Source organism: Photinus pyralis, unplaced genomic scaffold (genome assembly GCF_008802855.1).
Source record: "Photinus pyralis isolate 1611_PpyrPB1 unplaced genomic scaffold, Ppyr1.3 Ppyr1.4_LG7, whole genome shotgun sequence".
In the NCBI taxonomy this organism is placed as follows: domain Eukaryota; kingdom Metazoa; phylum Arthropoda; class Insecta; order Coleoptera; family Lampyridae; genus Photinus; species Photinus pyralis.
In genome coordinates, this window is record NW_022170738.1 from 9,459,826 (window position 1) to 9,480,360 (window position 20,535).

The 20,535-nt window shown below is 36.6% G+C and overlaps 1 protein-coding gene across 2 annotated transcripts in view; it reads left to right on the plus strand.

The window, feature by feature from the left end:
- The window catches only part of LOC116176514 (origin recognition complex subunit 5-like), a 566,782-nt gene that overhangs the window by 428,673 nt on the left and 117,574 nt on the right, over positions 1-20,535 (plus strand). The gene's annotated exons all lie outside the window — the stretch shown is intronic.

Here is a 20,535-nt window from a genome sequence, read left to right on the forward strand (position 1 = left end):
AATTTTTCTATGAAAAACAGGCAGTTTTTGCTCATTAAAATGCATTCTTATCTCTATTAAATTACGTCAACATTTTAACAAAAGTGATATAAATCCCATAAATTCATACAGAGCTCTCACTTAAATGATTTAATAAAGCAAAATTGATAACACAAAATAAAAGATAAATAGCCCTACATTTAACAATTCTGGAAATAAACTTTTACAAGGAAAAACAAAGCACTTGGATACAACTGGAAACGCAATGCTGGTTTTGTGTTTATACGTAAAGATCCCAACCAGACTAATTAAATCATTTAAAAATAAAACATTAATTCAGGCGTCTGGATCAAATATCAACGTCTACATTGACATTATTTACGTAGTAATATATTATTATTTTTCGCTATTTTTGGTTAAAGGTGAAATATTATTTCATAGACCAAGCGAATGTTACCACCTTTAATGCTTTTCGCAAGGAGGAATCTAGACAGCGCACCTAAATATAAAACATCGAGCTTGTGGATATAGTGCTTATGTGTGTATTTATTTTCCAACCAAACTTGGGGCAACACAGAAATTACAGCATCCTTCGAAGTAGGTTTTCCTGCAGTTTTCATAATTCGTAAGGTAAATACCGGAGTAGTACAGAACAACTGAAGACGTTCTGCCGGGACATCTCTAAAAAGCATTATGCGGGTCACTCTGTAATTTGGGGCGCAGAACAAGACGGACAATAAAATAAATAAATAAATGAATAAATAAACAAATAAATAAATAAATAAATAAATAAATAAATAGGTAAATGCATTTCACTATTTGGTTTGGAAAATCGTGGAACATTTTCCCGCAAACCGCTACAGTTCCTTGGATAGAAGTTTTTTTTAAAATAATACATTAAATTTTTGAATTGAATGGGAGATTTTACGTTTTCGCTGAAAGACAAGATATCGCTACTCGCTGTTTTTCCAGTGCGCTCTAGTGGAGAAATTAGAGTTTCTCTTTTACGAAAATTTTACCTAATTTCAATGATATATAAAGCAAAATTAATAATAAATAAATTTTAATAAATATATACTCCCAATACATAAACGACTGCATATTATACCACCATCCTGTTTGCACTTTTGTAAACTTCCTCTTGAGGAATTGGGTTATTATTCCAACGGCCAACCTAGTTAATTTCATTGACACCCTCAATACAGTTATTATTAATTTTTCTTGTAGGTAATTTCTATTTTCACAATCCACGTCTACCTACTCTATGACAAAATTGGCAAGATTAAACGCATGAGTTAAAGTCGTCAAACCCTACAATTTTTTGTGCCGCGTCCGTTGCCTTCTCTAAACCCGCAACATTCTTTTGTTTTTGCTAGTTTGTAGATAATTACTATTATAGGTAGGTGGCCATTTGTCAATTTCTAGGAATCAAATGTGATACGGGCAACTAACACCATCACACGCTGAGAATATCTTGCTAATGTTCTGCGAGTATCTACATCCTATATTTTGGAATACAAACTCATTGTGTTTTTTTATGCCGGAAGGATATGACGAAATCTCAGGTACATCGACCATAATTTATGTTTCAGCCACCTGCGTGTACAATAGGTTGTGGCCGGCGACCGCCACCGTGACGAATCACTCGTATTTGTTGACACGGTGTTATTTTTTGCTTTTGCATAAACATAATAAAAATGCAGGCCGTTGGTATTACACGCATTTATGTTTAACAGAAAATTATGGAACAAACTATTCTCCGCAACTGCTTCTAGCGTAATGGCATTAAGTATGCTTGTCTACACGATCCAAAATTTCTCATCTGTGAAATAGTCGTTTATGTACGACATTTAGAATTTACACTCTTTTTAATAAACAACTCTGCGTTGCTGACACTGATTTGAATTTTATTTTGTTCGTTTTTCCATTAAGCCTTCCCCTTCGACACAGAATGTGCTTTTTAGAAGATGTCAAAAAATAAAAGAAATGATTCCGTAATGTACCTCTAGTCAAGTGAGACTTCATCAATCATGCATTAAACAAAACCAAGATGCTTTAGCTTATACAGGTAAGATGAGGGTAACTTTTGAAAGATTGTATTATTATTAGAAAACAAAGGAAATGATTTCGTTTCCGAAACGCTCTCTGCTTGCTCAAACTTTGCGTTAGGGTTGACATGTCTCAATACATCGTCGTTATCCATCATAAAGAATAGCATTAACAAATGTACAATAACAAAAACATTTATTAAAGTGAAAAAACTCCCATGTTGCAAGTAAGCACACAATAAAGACAAGTCAAACTGAATTATTAAGGATCCTCAGATCCTTTATAGTTTTATATTGTCGTCCGTCCGTGTAATATAACTTCTCTGTGGTATAGGTCAAAAGTTTTAGAGCAAAATGCACCCAAAATTATTCTTTACACATGAATTTGGAGTTGTAAAAGTTTTCAAATGTTGCCAAGAGCATTCTTCAATGACCAAAACATGAATTTGATCTATTTTTGGCGACTACATTGATTTTGATCAAAACATGTCAAAATCGATATTTATGCACCAAGATTGTTGGGAAAAAGACCAAGGGACCAAGATCTCAGTGACCAAAACGTGAATTGGATTGGATCTATTTTTGGCGACCACATGGATTTTGATCAGAACATGTCAAAATCGATATTTATTGTCCAAGATTGTTGGAAAAAAGACCAAGAGCATTATCTCAATTACCAAAACGTGAATTGGATCTATTTTTGGCGACCACATGGATTTGGATCAAAACATGTCAAAATCGTTAGTCTTGCACTGAGATATTGGGAACAAAATTAATAGCATTATCTCAATGCTCAAGACATATTTCGTTGTATCGGTTTATTATAAATATTATTATGATAAGATTTTATAAAGCACGTTCGTGTAAAAAGTAGCCGACGACATGTCCGGGGGAGGCACATGTCGCTTGGGTGGGGGTTAGTTTTGCACTCAAGAGCCATTATTATGTCTTCTAAAGATAATGTACTCTTTAGTAAAAAGTAGTAGTCCGGTAGAGGTTGCATTCCCTCAATTACCAAAAGAAGCAGAAAGCCAAAGAGGTAAAATTATGCGCTGTATATCAAACGTTATTATTATCTTTGCTTATATTGATATGGGAAGGAATAAAATTAATTTTCAGTTTCTCTTGAAAGTTGGTGCTTATTCGAGTATACAGTATAACGTCAATATGATTTCATTTAATTTCCTTTATTTTTCAATTATATTGCAGGTATAATAAAAAATACTATAAGAAACTCATGTATAATTAGTCTTTAAAGCACTCGCAACGTTTAAAGGCACTCCACTGCGCTGCGTCGTGCACTTAAACCGGTTGCGCGTGCTATAAAGAATTGATTATACACTTGTTTCTTAATATACTATTAGTCTAGCCGGCCTGTGTGGCACAGTGGTATGGAAGCCCGACTGCAACACTAACGGTCCCTGGTTCGAATCCGGGTTCGGGCGTAGATATTAATAAAATAATGTACCTATATTGAGTGGGATTTGTAGAACAGCCCTTGGCTGAAACCCCGCCCACTTAAAAATAAAGCCAATAAACCAGTTACCTGTCATACCTCCTATAAGCCTAAGCTTAAGATACCCGTAATGACGTCCTGCTAAAGCTGTCTACGCTTAAAAGGCTGAACTTGAACGGAACATACTTATTTATTCTTGAAAGAAACGATTTTACTTTGCCAATTTTAAATATTGCAAAATAGTTATTTGTGTACCAAGGCCGTAAAAGTGATTTTTTTTGGCCGAAGCTGCTGTTTGTGGCCGAGGCGGTAGCCGAGGCCGCAATTCAGATGAGGCCTAACAAATCACTTTTGGCCAAGGTGCACACAACATTTTTTAGGCGATCATCAAAAAAGAATTCAAAAATTTGCTCATAAACATATTTTTTCTGAAAATCATAGTTATCTTAGATAATTAAAAACAAAGCATTTCCTGTCATATGTAATAAATTATAATTAGCATCTTTGCGTGTGTTTTGTGCGTATCAAAATGGGTGATAGCGACAGTTCAGATACCCCAAATGAAATTTTGGAAGCTGCAAGCGTTGCGCTTGCGACCCTAAGTCATTTATTATATAAAAGCAGGCGTTTGAGAGTAAAAGTACAATCGCAACTTCCTCGGTTGCACAAGATTTTAATAATGTCAAATGCAATAGGTCCTTCGTAACTGTGGCTTCCAAGACCTTATAGTTAATGTACAATTATTAGAAACCTGATTACCTACTTTGATGGTAGGTATAGGTAGCTACTTGTGTTCTCGGTTAATTGCTGGTGATTCTTCGTATAATAATGTAAGCAATAACATCTTACTCATGTTTTGGTTCTACACTTCAAAAAGGTCTCTGCAAGCAGCAAAGATTGAAACGTCAAGCTATAATTTTAAATGTGAACATTGTGATTACGCAAAATAGTGTGAAACATTCCTACAAGTCTGAAAATGAAAAAAACGCACGTGGATGGACCAATCCTTGATGGGGACAGACCAGATAGACGCTTTCTATCAAACAGATTACTGGTTCTCACACATCAGTTTCAAATAAGTACAGTTTGACAGATGTGTACAATAAAGTAAAGTTTGACAGAAGCGTACAATAAAGTGAAACTTTATGGCCGCAAAAGCGACCACAAAATCAACGTTTTTGTGATGATAGCCTAAAAAATTATATAATGACTGCCAGGTCTTAAATGTACGAGTGAAATATCCATTATTATCATATAATCTAGATCCAGATACAAGATCTTCGTCTAAAAAGGATTTAGATCCAGATCCAAGATATATATAATGGATTTAGATCGTGGATCTAGATCCATTTGATCTAAATACTACCCAACACTTATTCTAATAAGCTATAATCGGAGTGCTACGATGTTTTTAATTTTTCGATTCTTTATGGTGTTTTTTTTTCTGTAAAAAAAAGTTTGTTTTAATATATTGGTATTTAAAACTAAAATAGTGAACTGCTGGAATTGGATACCTACTCCCAAGAGTAGGCAACCAACAATACTGTATAAGATTATTGCTCAGTGCACATCAGAACTGACGAATACGTAGTATAATCTCATATACCTATCCGCATCGAGTTCGAGATAAATATTCACAAGTACTTGTTGCATTGACACAGGTGAAATGAGAAAAACAAATTGAAATTTGAATTATCAGCTCTGAAGATAATTCACACAAATGCACACCAAACCGTATCAAAGTAGCTAAAACATCGCATTTCTAAAAATAGAAAGAAAATTTTCGCTTCTTGCGTTTCTGAAAATTAAGATTTCCACACGGTTACCTTAAAAATGGTGCATCAATCACGGTTATTTTGCGCCGCGTCATCAAATTAAATTCGGCCTTTCGCTACATAAAGGAATTTTCAATTTATAGAACAATTTTACAGTTTAATTCTTGTGGTGCTCATAGTAACAGGTATTACGAGTGCTCATAGTGATAAGAGTTTCAGTTCAGTTAGCAGTAAACCAACACCCGTATTTTATACAAAGACGAGTACAAAGATAAGTCGTATTGATTAGATTCCTCTTATTATTATTTTGCAGTAGATTAGCTAAGCAAAGGTTTCCACGGCGCACTGGTGTGCACGTGGGAGCCCGTATCGGCTCGATTGCGAGTTGTTTATTACTACACGCTTTTGATTTTCTGACATGGAGAATCAAGATAAACAGTCCCGTATAATTGTGTCCGAAATTATGATTACTTCTAGCCAAGGAGGCAATCAAGTAAATGCTCAATTAGGCAACTCTGAAAACTTGTCAAATGAACATATTGAACGCGATATGCAATCCTTTGCATCCGTCGTTAAGGAAAAGAATCGTTATGTATTTCCTAGCAGAGAACAAGGAATTCTATTCCCAGCAATAGATCGGTTATCCAAAAATGATTATGTAATTTCTGTGGGGACCCTGGTGGGGCCCAAAAATGTGATTTACGCATCTAGGGTATCTTACTGGAGCGTGTGCATATGTTTAAGCAGTAAGACACTTGTTGACGACTTTATTGCTAATCATAAAGGCATTACAGTAGGTAATGTTTTTATTCCCGCACGTAGATTGGTTTTACCGGCAAAGAAAATCATTTTGTCAAATGTTTCGTTTTGTATCCCAAATGATGTACTAGCTGAAGAATTAAAACGGGCAAATTTAAAACTAGTTTCGGGTATCACTTGTATTAATGCCGGAATCGGTGACAAAGATTACGCCCATGTGCTAAGTTTTCGGCGATACACGTACGTTGCATTGGATGATAACGATGCATTACCCTCTAGCATTCTTATTAATTACCAAGACAACTACTTTCGTGTATTCCTATCGGCAGATAAAATGAGTTGCTTCTCTTGCAAAAACAAAGGGCACCTTGCCAGTAGATGCCCCAATTCAGTTGGGCATTCACCATCTACAAACTCAACAGAAATTGCGACAAATAGGGAAATAGTCAACGAACCGCAAGAAGACACCCAGGATAAAAGTGTCCGTAGTAGTACCGACCTTCAACCATTTAGTGAACCAATCGCTCCCACCTCCCTTATGAATCCTTCATCAACCGGTGCAGTCGTTGTAGATCTCAGGTCTCCACCTAAAAAGAGGGGTCCACCGTCATCAACGGGATCACAAGAGGTCAAAAGTACACCCGGCTACTCAGAAAAACTAACCTTTAAGAAACCGAAAACTAAGAGTAAAAAGAAAGGCGTAATTTCTACCCCAAATGAGGACTCCATGTCCTTTCCTGAATTCAAAAATATTTTTGACGACTCTCCCGAGTTACTAATTAGCTACGATAAATTCTGTGAGTGGGTAGTAGAAGTGAAAGGTCAAGAAAACATAGCTGATATTACCGGAAAATATACAAACGACTTATCGGCGCTTCTCAATATACTAATCAAAACCATTCAGCAAGTTAAAACAACTAAGTTAAAGGCCAGGCTAAAACGGCTTTGCTTAAAACTACAAAGATTGGCGAATTCAAGTTGTGAAATCATATTGTCGGATTTGTCACAAGAAGATAGCATGATGTCCTCCCAGGAGGACTTCAGCGATTCGGATTTTTATTAGAAGGAAGTACTGTTTTTTTTCCCGTTATTTACTTTTATTTTTATTTAATTTAAAATGGCGTCAAATATGGGTTTAACAATAATTCAGTGGAATGCGCAGTCGGCGGTAGCCAAACGACAAAATCTTGAAAACATGCTATCAGTACACAAAGTAAATATAGCCGTCTTGTCCGAAACTTGGTACAAACCCCACTACCTTTGCAACTTTAAATACTATGATGTTGTTAGACAGGATAGAACAGATGGATACGGAGGTGTTGCTATCTTAGTCGATAAATCCCTACAATTCAGCAAAATCAATTTTACTAATAATTTTGACCATTTTATGGCTTGCGGCATTTGACTTTCCATGCACAATTTGTCAATAGTATCAGTATACCGCACAGTGCAAAGCACCATGAGCTATACGGATTACGCAGACTTTATATCGCAAATAACTCCCCCTTACATTATAGGCGGAGATTTCAACGTACATAATCAAGCTTTTGGATCATGTAAAACTGACAACGCAGGAAATGTGCTTTTAAAAGCCGTCAATTATGTGGATTGTGTTTTTTTGAATAACGGATTGCCCACCAGAATATCTCCACCTAATTATGGCCCGTCAGTGGTGGATATTACACTGGCGACTAAAGATATTGCTGGTAAAATCGAATGGAATATTTTAGATGACACCTTCTGCTCAGACCATTACCCCATTCTCATGGAATATAAAATATTGAGAAACAACATTAGCAAAATTTATCCTAGCACTCGTTGGAAAACGGACAAAGGCAACCTTAAACGCTTACGGGTCATCATGAGTGATAAGCTTCGAAATACTCCCATTCCTGATACAGCCAATGGGAAAATGCAATTACTTATTAAGACCATCGCCGATACAGCAGACGAAATCTTTACCATCCGACATCCCTTTGTTATTAAGGATAAACCTCCTCCTCCATGGTGGGACGACGACTGCACTAAGGTTGTCAATCAAAGAAAGGCAAGATTAACGGAGTATAAAAGGAATCGAACACTTGAGAATTTTGTGAAATGCAAAGAGGCCTTTGCGTTTTCGAAACGATACCTTAAATACAAAAAACGGGAGAGCTGGCAAAATTTTTGTAGCAAATTAAATAAGAATACCCCGTCCTCCTATGTGTGGAATATGATTAAAAGACTAAACCGAGTTACGGCTTTAAACAGATCTGCAAGTCACAGTTGTATGGAAGAATTCCTAGACGCAATGAGTCCACCATCTGTAGCAAAGGCACCGTCCAAAGAAGTTGTCGGCCCAAACGACAACCCTTTACTTAAACCATTCTTAGCGATAGAACTTAACAGGGCCTTAAAAACTACAAAAAATACAGCTCCTGGGCACGATAATGTTACCTACGACATGATACCATATTTGCCAGAGGTGTGTAAGAAATTACTGTTATCAGCGTATAACAATATGTGGTGTGACGGTCAAGAAGTAGCATCCTTCAAAGTAGTTGTGGTGACACCTATTTTAAAGGCCAACAAGAACCCTAACGAATTCAAATCATATCGCCCTATTTCCCTGCTATCGTGTTTGTATAAAACGTTCGAACGAATGATCAAAACGAGGATCGAATGGTGGTTAGAAGGATCACCTGCGTTACCACCCAGGCAATACGGATTTCGGAGAAATAAAGGTACCATGGAAGCGTTATCTGACCTAATCACGGAAATTCAGACTAATCTATCACACCAGTATTACACGGGCGGCCTCTTTCTAGACATTAAAGATGCATACAATCACGTTGACCTAGACATACTGGAGGAAAAAATGTGTAAAATCGGGATTCCTAAGAAAGCAGCTGGGATTATATCAAACCTGTTCAGAAACAGAACCATATATCTGAAAACACCCAACAATACCCTCTTAGGACCCAGAACAATAGCGTTAGGACTGCCACAAGGTTCAACGTTATCTTATGCAGATGACATATGCCTATTAGCTGCTGACAAAGAGTTAAATGGCGTTGTTGCCAGATGTCTACTGCGGTGAGTGAATCAAATAAGTGGTTCTTACATAACGACTTTGAAGTGAGCAAAGAAAAGTGTTCTGTAGTGCTGTTTGCTATACAGAGGAACATTCCTACCGGTTTCATCGGGGGCGGGACACTTCGCCGAATGCCCACAACGCCGACCCGATTTTTGGATGGTCCATATCGCCGACTAGGGACACTACGCCGACAGTGCCCACATCGCCGACAAGTGGACAAGGGACACAACGCCGACCATGCCCACTTCGCCGACGGACACTACGCCGACCGTGCCCACATCGCCGACAAGTGTGCAAGGGACACTAGGCCGAACGTGCCCACAACGCCGACTATTCGGAAAAAAATTACTAGGGACACTACGCCGACAGCGACCGCATCGTCGACAATGGAGAAGTTTCCAGTTTTTTGTTATTAATTAATAATGACAATTCCTCCACAAATGGCAAAGTTACAAGACTTTAAAGTTGCGATTGGAAAAATAATTTCGAGACGTCACTTCATCTAGTTTGCTAAGAGCATGCCTTGAGCATGCGATCAAAAAAGAGTGGAGTCGCCTATGAATCGCCTTTACAAATTTTTGTTTGTATGGGAAATCGTATTTCGTGGAATTACGTAAAATGACGTCATCGACAATGCCGTTCCGCGCTGAATACCTAAACTTAAATAATATATTTCTCAGTCATTTATTGCCGGATTTTGAAATTTCTTTTACTAGTTTATTAGTTTTGATCTATACTTTGATGTCATTAGGCTTAATATAGTAATATCATGTGGTTGAACGGTAAAAGATTAATGAATATCGCGATTCTTAAATTTCAGATTTAGTCAAACAAAGCGAACAATAACTAGGGCTGATTGTATAAAGGCTGGTTGAACTTCGCTTGTAGTTAACAACTGGATTAAGGTAAAGAATGGTTAAAATTTGACGTTTTGTCAAACTTCAACCAATTAGGTATCTTAACCCATTGATGTAATCCAAACGAGGTTTAATCTGCTTTATACAACCGACCCTTATGCCCGTCAGGAATCAAGACGGGATTCATGAAACTAGATTAGCAAATACGATCTTAAATAAACAACCAGTTATAATTATAATCGATCATTTGCGCATGAATCTACCATTATATCAACTATTGGGGACGTTTTCTGTCAATCCCAGAATTAATCTTCGATCTCGGATCAATCTACGAGTTAGTACGGGCATTAGTGTCCGCTTTACTAACAATGACACTTACTAAAAATCTTATATTGCTTGGCCACCTTGGAATAAGGTACGGTGCAATTCCATTCTGGTGCTAATCAATGATTATCTTTGACCATCGTTTATATAATAAAGATTTATTTTTATTGTTTAATGTGTACAGAATATGCTAAACAAGATTAGTTCATATTTTATGAATTTAATATTAACATAAGCACATATATTTTAACTAATGAATTACTTTTTACTCCGTATTCACATCTTCTCATAGTGGAATACATCCGTTTTTTCTCATAAAATATATTTTTATTTCAATTTGCTACCCCTCTTCAGCTAATTTCTTAAAATGTACTGATTATCTATTCAATATCCATAAGGGTTTTAGAAATTTTAATCCGTTTTTCTTATTCCTCGAGCAATAATGAAATAACCTTTTCTGTAAATGTACGCTCTGCCTAATTTGCGCCTGCTATTTCCTGTCGGTCTCTGTATTCCCATTATACTCTACCATAAATTTACCAAAATGTTGTCTTAAAATCTGCATAGTTGCAGGTTTTTCTTAGAAAAACCCGTAAATACGGAATTGCGGATTAATGTTTAAAGAAGGTGCCGCTCTTAGTAAAATATTGTTTACAGGTAGAGTGAGAATTTTCAACCTTTACTATGGGAACCTTTGCTGTCGGTCTCTGTATTTCCATTATGTATATTCCATCGTGACTTTATCAAAATGTTGTCCCAACATCTGCATAGGTAATTGAAGGTTTTTCTTAGAAAAATCTGTATTAGGGTCATAGGTAAATACAGAATTGCGGATTAATGTTCAAAGAAGGTGCCGCTCTTAGTAAAATATTGTTTACAGGTAGTGAGATTTTTGACCTTTTTCGGTAGATAGGAACTTATACCATTGAATTTATAACTATAAATTCAATGCTTATACTACGGTAATTACTAACTGCATTTTAAACCAAGAAAGAATTTCTTTTAGTACAAACAAGGTAAATGTGTATTACTGTTTGTGGGGGTAGCAAATTATTCATAAGTAGGTACTAATTTACGACCTGCTTTAATTTTGCTATGACATGACGTCAGATAATGTGACGAAACGCCAGTGAAACAAAGTTACATACTTTAGTTTTATACGCACTGAAATAACTTGCATTGGCGAAGAATAAAAATAATGAATTCTACCACCGTGCCACCCTTTGAATTTGTGTTTATCTCGATAATTTCGGTGATTTTGATTTTTGATAACACGATACCAATGTAAGTGTAAAAACGCTTAAAATATTTACACCTAGGTAGCAAATTGAAATAAAAATATAGTTTATGAGAAAAAACGGATGTATTCCACTATGGGAAGATGTGAATATGGAGTAAAAAGTAATTCATTTGTTAAAATAAGTGCTTATGAACATTAAATTCTTAAAATATGAACTAATCTTGTTTAGCATATTTTGTACACATTAAACATTAAAAATAAATCGTTACTCAATTACATAAACGATGGTCAAAGTTAATCATTGATTAAAAGTACCAGAATGGGATACACCTTACCTTATAATCCAAGGTGGCCAAGCAATATAAGATTTTTAGTAAGTGTCATTGTTAGTAAAGCGGACACTAAAGCCCGTACTAACTCGTAGATTGATCCGAGATCGAAGATTAATTCTGGGATTGACAGAAAACGTCACCAATAGTTGATATAATGGTAGATTCATGCGCAAATGATCGATTATAACTGGTTGTTTTTTAAGATCGTATTTGCTAATCTAGTTTCATGAATCCCGTCTTGATTCTTGACGGGCATAAGGGTCGGTTGTATAAAGCAGATTAAACCTCGTTTGGATTATATCAATGGGTTAAGATACCTAAGTAATTGGTTGAAGTTTGACAAAACGTCAAATTTTAACCATTCTTATACCTTAATCCAGTTGTTAACTACAAGCGAAGTTCAACCAGCCTTTATACAATCAGCCCTAGTTATTGTTCGCTTTGTTTGACTAAATGTGAAATTTAAGAATCGCGATATTTTACCGTTCAACCAACCTTTTTTTTCAAATTAAAAAAACGCGATAAATTCTTCTATACTTCCGGTGTAAAGATTTACGAATTTCAGTTTATCAAAACACAGCAACTATCAAATAGGGACAATTGATATTACTATATTAAGCCTAATGACATCAAAATATAGATCAAAACTAATAAACCAGTAAAAGAAATTTCAAAATCCGGAAATAAATGACAAAATAGTTATTTATATAACAAGAGCGCGAAGTTCAATTTCGCGCATTGAGACTGAAGGTATTTTGACGAGGCGAAGCCGAGTCAAAATATCAGTCAGATGCGCGAAATAACTTCGCGCTAGCGTTATATACAATATTTTTTCTACAACTGAACCGATTGTTAATTAAATTGCTGTTTAAGTTCAACTTTGTCCCGTGCGCGAAATATTTTTTTTCACTGTTGACGATTTCGCGCACGTTGTCAAGAGCAACCTTACTTATTAATTAACCGATTAAAAATCTAGTACTTCGCGTTTCGAAATCCGTCAGAAAATGACAGGTTTTTTTGACAGTTGTAGAAAAATATATTATTTAAGTTTAGGTATTCAGCGCGGAACGGCAGTGTCGGTGACGTCATTTTACGTAATTCCAGGAAATACGATTTCCCATATAAACAAAAATTTTTAAAGGCGATTCATAGGCGATACCACTCTTTTTTGATCGCATGCTCAAGACATGCTTTTAGCAAACTTGGTGAAGTGACGTCCCGAAATTATTATTCCAATCGCAACTTTAGTCTTGTAACTTTGGGATTTGTGGAGTAATTTTATTGATTCTATCACATTTTTGTTTCATTTTACTTAAATTTTAATAATTAATTTATAACAAAAAGCTGGAAACTTCTCCATTGTCGACGATGTGGTCGCTGTCGGCGTAGTGTCCCTAGTAATTTTTTTCCGAATAGTCGGCGTTGTGGGCACGTTCGGCCTAGTGTCCCTTGCACACTTGTCGGCGATGTGGGCACGGTCGGCGTAGTGTCCGTCGGCGAAGTGGGCATGGTCGGCGTTGTGTCCCTTGTACACCTGTCGGCGATGTGGGCATGGTCGGCGTTGTGTCCCTTGTCCACTTGTCGGCGATGTGGGCATTGTCGGCGTAGTGTCCATCGGCGTAGTGTCCCTAGTCGGCGATATGGACCATCCAAAAATCGGGTCGGCGATGTGGGCATTCGGCGTAGTGTCCTAGACCCCTGGGTAGAACACTTACCTACATATTATGTAATGGTAACATGGATGTAGTCTTAAACTAATAAGGATAAAATAACGTAAGAGCAGAACCCAATTCCATCTTCTGAACACAAAATTTGATCTTTCTTGTCGTTGCCGCTGTCTTTTGATAGCAAGCTATGCTTGTAACGAGTTGGTCTTTTTTAAGCATTTTACAAAGAAAAGGATTATCTCTTAAATTGTATCGCGAAACCTTTTCGCAGCCCTTTCATCCGTTAAAAAAGCTTAAGTAAGTATAGATAAGCTAGTCGACAGTACCTTCGATTTTGTTTCTTTTTTTTCTTAAGACGCGCACTGCATTTTTTAAGGGCAGCCCAATATAGAAGAGCATTTCGGAACAGAGCAAAAGTAAATAAAAGACGCAAGAGTATATTATTACATTCATAAATTTATTTGTGCTACTGGTTTTTGGTTGAAAAGAAAATAAGTTCTGCGTGTGGGGTCCTTTCAGGTAGCTGTAGGCTGTCAACAAACACGGGATTACCAATTGTGCTCTTAAACTGTTTGTAATTGATAGGACTTCACCTACAAGCGTATAGCCGGATCGCTACAAATACTCTTAGTAGCCACCGACGTCTTCGGATTACGAAGGTATCAAATTCGGTAATAAAAATGCTTTCGTCGCAAAAATGCTTAATGCCGTGTCGTTTAGAAATATAAAGATGTCTCCATCTACGTATATGTGCGGTAATATTGTGATCACACGTAGCCCCAAGAGTTTATACCTATTAAATAGCAAAGGGAAGGGTCGATTTATAACTTATGGGAGTTTCCAGATTCACCCCTATAAGTGTAGATATCGTTTACAAACCTTTCTGGATATAATGGACAGAATAGTACTTAACACTCTTTATCACAATAGACTATTATTGCGTGACTAATGGCTACTAATGTTCTACTGCTCAATTTAAATTGTAATACTGCAGATGTTCCGCCACTTCCAAACTATTCCTTCATTTTAAAAGGTGAACAGATTCTAATAATTTCTGGAAACCTTCACGGTAAAAGTAAATTAAGTTTACTTTTCAAAACGGAAAATTTAATAATGAATTCCTGAATCCAATACACGCAACGTGTTTTTTCTTGGAAGAGCAGCAGTGGGATTTCTTGTATTGTAGACGGTGTCAACGAGTTATTCATTTGGTATTAATATTATTTCTTCAACATATTTTTAGCAAATGTATCAAATAAATTACTTTTCATTCTGTAAGCATGATGTACCCAGTGTTAAGGAAGTGAAGAAATAAGACCACATGTACATACGTTTCAAAGTTTCAAAGCTTCAAATGTCAAAGTTTCAAAGTTTTAACTTTTCAACGTTTCAAAGTTACAAAACTTCAAAGTTTCAAGGCTTCCAAGATTCAAAGCGGCAAAGTTTCAAAGTTTCTAAGCCTCATAGTATCAAAGATTCAATATTTTAACTTTTCAACGTTTCAAAGCTTCAAGGTTTCAAAGTTTCAAAGTAAAGTTTAAATGTTCAACGTTTCAAAGCTTCAAAGTTTCAAAGTTTTAAAGATTCAAAATGTGCGAAGTGTCAAAGTTTTATGTTTCAATGTTTCAAAGTTTATTATATCGGGTGATCAAAAAGAAGTGCAGACAGTTTAAATTGGACGCTTTAAGTTTTTAATGTTTTTTACTTAAGGAATTGGCAAACATGTTTAGAAGGTAGTTTATTTATGTATTAGTGATTAAATTGATCCACCACTGCTTTTACATAAATGACTTTTGGTATGTTACCAACGTTATACATGTTTAGTTTTACGGAAAATTCAAACTGTCCGCACTACTTTTTGATCACCCGGTATAATATTGGTACCTATATGCGAAAACAACGCCTATTTCGCAAATGTACATAAATCGCGTATATCAATGGGGGTTATATTCCTACAACACTATTATGAGTATCCACCAGACAGTATACAATTACGATTTTGGCACGTAGGGTTTTAGTATACCCATATACCTACCTACTATCACAGACAACATACACTACTATCAACATCATTTCAATATCTATATAAGTAATTTGTGATAATTGCATAAATAAATCGTAAAATTTGTAAACGCTTCAGTTTGATATTACCTATACATTGAACGTTTATAATACCTACACGGCCAGTACGCCCAGTAGAATAAAGTATTAGATTAGAAGTCTCGCTTAATTTTCTCATACATGTTGATAAAAATACACGATCCAAATAAAAGGACTTCCAGATGTGAATCTGTTAAGCAAGGTAGGGTTGCAATAATCCTTGTTTAATCCACACGCTAGATTTACGTTACTCAAAGCGGTAGATTTTTGCATTTGACAGTTGTATGATGTAGGTCGAATAAGGATTACTCGCCACCACCCAAATTGACCAAACTGTAATCAAAAACCCTATATGTGCGCCCGCACTTTTCGAAAATGCGCAGATTAAAAAGTAATCATTAATTGGCGGATAAAGAGAATTTTATATCTTCAATTATTATAAAAACGGTCGGTACGCGGATAAAGCAATTATTCAGATTGGTTGTAGGTAAGTAGGTACGTCGTCTCGTCTTCAAAGCGAGAAAAGCTTCAGCTAACTCGGGCAGGGTGTGCACCGTTGCCAGGAATTACCGGGAATAAATCCGTTTGTAACACCTGAAGACAACTATACATACGCGGCTAAAATAAAAGCTATACAAATACGATAATCCCTAAGCGCGCCTTTATACAGTATAAACTTGTAATTAATTTTTAACGAAAACATAAACAATTTATTTCTGGTGATGATAATAATGTGAGGAATAACAATGCAGTTGGCCCAATTTTTCCAACTTGTTCAAAATAGTATGCGGTCAATCATACACCGAAGTATGTTTCGTAATTAGTTAGATGAAGTATAGTTTTTAAAATGGTCCAGTAGGTCCTGGCTTTATTTGGATTCATTAGAAGTGATGATCGCTTGAATTTCGCGCGTAAGGTTTTAGTGTTTTTTGCATTATTAAATTGACGGTTTGAATTTCGTTAGTAATTTTGTTCTGTCATGACTGTCATTTAAGAAACCAGTGTCGCCGTTAATTGTTGTGTGCCTTTTGCGGTTTATTACTTTTTCCATTTTGAACAATTTTTAGAGTTGATGCACTAAAATATGTAAGAAACGTGACTGTGTCTAGTGTTAGTTTATAATTTGTGGTAGAACAGAAGCAATATTTGTAGATTATAAATAAGTAAACGATTTACTGAAAGCATGATGATACACCACTGCAATTAAATAAATGATCATCAGTTAGTACCAACTTCATAATTGTTTTGATTTGCGGGAAATTCAAACTGTCATCACTTCTAATGAATCACCCCGGTACAAGGTTAGTAGAGAGAGTAGGTTGCTTCGTAACTTTAGAGAGACGCGTCATCGAGAATCCGGAAGTCCCATTTGATTGGTGTTTGAATTTTCATTGACTTTGACAGTTATATTTGAACTGTGAATACTTACTGTTGGATATTTAAGTATCAATATAGGGTATTAGATGCCGGATGGAAATCTTTGTGACTTTGTTATATGCAATAGCAGCTCCAACAAATCGAAAGGAAATGGATCGCAGATTCAGTTTTTTGCTTTTCCAAAAGGTAATTCCTGTATTACAAAAAGAATGGGTTATAAAGTGCAATGGAAAGGGGAACCTGAACCCCGTATGCAATACAGACTGTGCAGTCTGCATTTCCCGTACGAAGACTATGAAGATGAAATGTAAGCTATTTTGAATAAAGTGCGTTTTCTCCAGCATGTTTCTTTCTATGCAATGCAGAAACTTTTCAGCACATCCATGTAAAGTACCATTTCGATCCATTTTGCATTTTTTGAACTTGCTCTGTTGTTGCGTTAATAATTCATTTTTATGATGTGGACAAAATGGGATTCTGGGTGATGTCATTCGCGTATTTTAATACTGAACGTTTATTGGCTGAAAGTTACGAGGCAACCTACTTTCTCTAATAACCTTGGATTATATATACTTTTAATTAGTTTTCATCAGTTGGCATTGAAAATTGTATCGTGTGTTTGCATATATAAATTAAAGGTTTAATTTGTAAAGTTTAGGGTGAAATTATATCACTTTGCAGATCGGTAACGAAGCGTTTGCGGTCCTATACGAACTTTAGGTCTCTTGCGCACGGTACGCTATTCTAATTCTGTCGGTCCGATTTTATTGCTTTTGTCGTAGACTCTAATCATACACACATTTAAATGGAACAATACACACGATCCGACTAGAGTCGGTCTGGACCTATCAAACGGCCCGGGCGAGTTTGTTAAACCCTTTCTCTAAGGTTAAACCGGCCCTCTACCTCACCAGACCTACCAATATAAGGGAAAAAATACATTTTTTGATTCAAACTTAAAAGTAATCTTCTCGGTTGTGACACTGCCGACTTGTTGAGGCTCAAGACCGCGGCCCCGAGGCTCGATTTAGCACCGGCTCTGGATCCGACGTTCTGTCGTGTGCGACTTTTGTAGGCGTGGTGGTCGCATATAGAGTACTCTATATTCTGTGGTCGATCTGCGCTATACGACTGCCGTGTAGTGTAAACAAAGAGAGCAACATTTAATCCGAGATGGAATACCATAGATAGGAGCTTACGCAAGGCACGGTAAAAATCGTGTCGACCAACAAAATTACGTAAGTACTTTAGTTTGTGGGAAGTTTTGCACCATGACGAACAATTTATTATGCAGAACTGTTAATTCACGCAGTTCAAGGAAAGGTCGTGTAATGGTCGTAGACGGACACTGAAAACGTTCACTTACACTATACTTACCGTTGGCAACTCTGGGAAAAAACTACAAGCAGAGCCATCTACCTTTCAAGTCGAAACGGGACGTTTCGCGGCACTTTTGAATTTGGATGGCAGTCGGCTCGATATGGATGGCCCGAATGAACTCCTACGTTGTGTAATCGGTTCTTTATATGTTGGGACGTGAGACATCATCGGGAAGGGAATTAAACAAAAGACAGAGAACTTTTGTGCGTAAGAAATGACAAAAACAAATAAATATATTAAAGCACATAACAAGACCATGCTAGGGAAACCTTCTACGGGACAAAAACCCCGGCATAGGGCACACAAATAAATGAAATAAATCACCTACACTACAGCAATAAAATGCAAGAGAAAATACACATAAATAAAATATCTCAAATTGTATGATAAAAATCAGATAATCAAATCAAATGCAATTAAACAAGTTCATAGAAACAAAATACACAAGACCTCAATCAAGTCAGTCAATTCAGTACAAAAACACATCAAAATACCTGTACGATCCATTGAGCTAACACAACTCGTAAAATAATAAATTGCATGTACATAGGAAACATGTAAATGGTGTGGCTCTACTCCAGCCTTCATTAACATAATTTTACTTAACACGAAAAGTACATGTGAGAACTCCACTAGCAAGTATTCATGTGAAAGTCGATCATTGCTCAAGCAGAACATATTTTAAATAGAGGAAATGTTAATGAGAGGACCTCTAAATATCTCGCATTGCTAAGATGCTAAGAACTGCAATCCGCACGAGACGAGTAGGCAACAGATACAGCGAAAGGTCGAACTGTATTAGGTACCTACCTACTCCACAGAGACATTTCGTAAAGCTAACGCACAAGAACTGCAGCGCGCCACGAATCAGAAAGTAACAGATACAGCGAACAATCAAACGGTATTAGGTACTTCCCTCACGGAATAGTTACGAATCAATCGAACAGAGCAACATCGCCCTGATAATCAACTCCTCGTGAATACAGAAATAAATACTTAATAAAACAAAATAATGGTATACATCCTGTACAGTATAACAAACAAACATGATTCAGATAACTGTACTCAAAACAAAGGCATGGAGTACGCCATGATTCAGATATCGTAGTTTATGCAAAATCAGTAAAATGTAAATAATTTTGGCAAGAAATTGAATTATTAATAGCTAGTACATACAAGAAAGAATAAAATAGTTACTACCTGTAAATACACCTTCACAACACCACAATCAAAATAATCAAGAATAAAAACCGGGAACGAGTGATTCCTTCCGTCGACCCCGTCGCCATCTTCTCTCTTCCGCCACGTTTTTTTCCTATAATCATATATATAAGAGAAGTATATGGATAACCGCCTATAATTGCAATGTGCAAATTGTTCGCCATAAAAGAGAGCTGCCCTATTCCTTAGTCCTCAACTCTGTATTTATGCGCAAACTCCCCAAGTAAATATTTACTTCTCTCCGCCTACTTTTAAGTAGCGCCAATTTCAAATTTCATAACCTATAACTCGAAAATAGGGTTAAAATTTTATTAAACCATCATTGTGTGCAATTACCATATGTAAACACAACCACGCACCATTCGGAAACTTCACCGAGACTTCTATTCACTTCATGCAGGTTCATATTCACTATATTGGCCCCATTCCACCTGCCGACTCCTATCACTATTGTCTGATCCTGTGATGTCTTTAGATAAGTATACTAGCTGGCCGAGGCCCACCCTCCCAAGACCAATCGCCGCCGAAGCGTTTCTTACCTCTGTTGACTATATCGCTTCGATTCCCCTACTAGCATCTTCACCGATCAGCGACGACAATTTGAATCTTCCCTTTTTTGTGCCCTCAACATTGTTTTCGGCACACAAGGATTCGGGACCTGCAGTCAATGGCCTACGTGAATGATTTCACTGCCAACTCAAATCAGCGCTCACATGCCACCCAGTGCGTTCTGGTTCAAGGTACTCCGTACCGTTCTGCTTGGAAACTGTAGCATTTTCACGGAGAACTTTCGAGCTTCCTCAGCTGAGTTTGTTTACGGTTACACCCTTCAACTTCGAAGGCAAACTTTGTAACGATTTAGAAACTTAAATTGCAATTGAAATAATATACCTATAGGGATTATATCTTGAATATAACTTGAAATTGGATAAGTTCGCATCAGC